Below are 2,553 nucleotides of genomic sequence, written 5' to 3'. Positions count from 1 at the left end.
CTCCGTGCACCCTGAGGAGCCGGGCATCCCGCTCTGGGCATGGTGTGTGCAGCTCCGTGCACCCTGAGGAGCCGGGCATCCCGCTCTGGGCATGGGGCGTGCAGCTCCGGGCACCCTGAGGAGCCGGGCATCCCGCTCTGGGCATGGGACGTGCAGCTCCGTGCACCCTGAGGAGCCGGGCATCCCGCTCTGGGCATGGGGCGTGCAGCTCCGTGCACCCTGAGGAGCCGGGCATCCCACTCCAGGCATAGGATGTGCAGCCCTGGACACCTTGAGGAGCCGGGCACCCAGCTCCAGGCATGGTGTGTGCAGCTCCGGGCACCTGGAGGAACCGTGCACCCTGCTCCGGGCACCCTGAGGAGCTGGGCACCCTGCTCCGGGCATGGGACGTGCAGCTCCGGGCACTTGGGGCACCCAGCTCTGGGTATCCCGGAGATCAGGGCACCCAGTTCCGGGTGCCATGGGCACATAGCTCCGAATGTCTGATGCCGACACCTCCGCTTCCCCGCAGCCCGTGGGGGTGCGAGAGTGCCTGGGGGTGCTCACGGCGCCGGGGGGCCTCTGGCTCTTCCAGGGGCCGGCGAGCATCCGAAGGCGGCGGCGCTGCCGGCTGAGGGAGACGTTTCGCTCCGGGACCCCCGTCCCCCCCGTCTCCAGGACACGATGCAGGAGAACTACGAGAACGTGATTTCCCTGGGTGAGGATCGCCGGGGTCGGCTCCGGCTCCGCTCTGGCGTGGCCGAGGGGGGCTAACGGGCTGCGTCTCCTYGGGGTGGATGTGGTCTGGGCCACGGACGCCTGCGTTCCCTGTTTCTCACGCTTCCCGCGCTCCTCCGCATTTCCCCTCAGCCCTTTCCCTCTCCTCCGGAACGTGCTCCGGGCTCGGCACGGGGCAGGACGGACCCCCGGCTCGGTTGACATTCCCCAGCCTGGAGCGATGGTGGAGAGCTTGCCGCCACGCGCGGCTCCTTGCCCYGGAGCCGGGGAGGATCCGGCGGTGCCGAGCGGGGCCGGAGCCCCTCTCGGGGGGGGGGGGGGCGAGACAGCCTCGGAGCGGATTCCAGGCCCAGCTGCTTTTCATTAAACCTGCATTCCCGGCCGGGTGGGAAACCTGGGGGCCCCTCGGCAGGTCGCGGCGCTCCGCGGCTGGGTCCCGGGGCCGCGCGCTTGCCGAGCGGGAAGGAGGGGTGGCTCCTGCCAGCATCCCCCCGGGAATTCCCCCCTGGAGAAGCCGGGATGGGGGGGGGACAGGCAGGAAAACAAATCCATGTCTGCAGGTTGAAGCCTGCTGAGCCGGTGGGAAACCCCTAAATTCCTCAATCCTCTAAGGACGAGCCCCAGCCCCGCGCGGGGCCCTGCCGAAATCCCACCTCGGAGGTGCTGGGTTCCTCCGGGGTCTCCCGGGTTGATGGACGCCATTGTCCCTCCCGTGTTTGGGGCTCGTTTCCGGGGGGTGCGGGACGGTCTCTTGGCCGCTTTGGGAATGGGCTCCGAGCRCGGTGACCCCGCGGGTGGGCTACGTCGCCGGCTGCACCTTGAGGAGCTCACGGGGGGTGAGATCCGTCAGGAGGCGACGGGCTCCTGACCCTTCTCCGTGTCCCCTCCAGCGGAGGAGATCGCCATCAGCTGGCCCCGCATAACGGCCTTCGCCGAGTCGCACCGGAGGAGGGGAATGGTCTCCGGTGAGTCTCCGGAACGCGGCCGTCCCTCCGGAGCGGGACGGTGACCGCGCCGGGCTCTAGGGTTGGGTGTTTTCCGGCGGTGGCGGCGCGTGCTCCGCGGCCGGAGCCCTCTCCAGAGGCTGCGCCGCTCTTGCAGGCGTCGACATGGACTGCGAGCAGAGCCAGCTGGAGCCGCCGGCGGCGGTGGCGCAGGGCTCCGCCGGGGCCGGCTCCGGCGACGGCGGCATGAATCCCGACCTCCGCCGGCAGCTGGGGCTCATCCTGCAGACGGCCGGCCGCACCCAGGTGGAGAAGATGCTGCGGGAGCTGGTGAGGGAGCAGAGCCAGGAGGGCAAGCGCCGGAGCCGCAAGAAAGTGCCCAGGAGCCCCAAGGACGGAGGTGACGGGGACGGGACGGAGGTGACGGGGACGGGACGGCGGTCCGGTGGGGACCGGCCGCGCTGGGACACGGTGGGGGGCAGTTTAGGGGCTGCTTTCGATTTTTGGGGAGCAGCTGAGCAGGGGGTTTGATCTTCCCGCGGTGACCTGCTCCGTCCCCGACATGGGGATGCGCTTGGATTTTTTTAATCTATTTTTTAAATGGGGTTTAGGCGCGTGGAAATCATCCCGGGAAGGATCCCGGGGCGACCTCGGCATGCGCCGGGCTGACTCCCGGCCCCGCTCCGTGTTGCAGGTGACGGGGCGGCGAGCGGGAATGAGGAGGAGGAAGAGGAGGAGGAAGAGCAGGCGGCCGCCCGGGAGGGTTCGGAGAAAGCCGAGTCCCCGGCGCCTTCGCTGGAGGATCCCGACCAGGGCAAGGCCAGCGGGAGCCAGTGCCGGTCCGAGGGGCAGCCGGCTCCGCAGCGCAAGAGCCCCGGGCCGGCGGCTAAGG

General features: G+C 70.2%; 2 protein-coding genes across 2 annotated transcripts in view; one reads left to right on the top strand and one right to left on the bottom strand.

The window, feature by feature from the left end:
- Window positions 1–2,553, bottom strand: part of LOC112967213 (zinc finger protein 11-like) — a 108,366-nt gene that overhangs the window by 46,833 nt on the left and 58,980 nt on the right. The gene's annotated exons all lie outside the window — the stretch shown is intronic.
- LOC112967127 (zinc finger protein 501-like) overlaps window positions 1–2,553 on the top strand; it is a 109,327-nt gene that overhangs the window by 55,696 nt on the left and 51,078 nt on the right. The window lies entirely within an intron of this gene.

This window comes from Apteryx rowi, unplaced genomic scaffold, assembly GCF_003343035.1.
Source record: "Apteryx rowi isolate R43461 unplaced genomic scaffold, aptRow1 scaffold_1047, whole genome shotgun sequence".
In the NCBI taxonomy this organism is placed as follows: Eukaryota; Metazoa; Chordata; class Aves; order Apterygiformes; family Apterygidae; genus Apteryx; species Apteryx rowi.
This window is presented reverse-complemented; position numbering and strand designations above follow the sequence as displayed.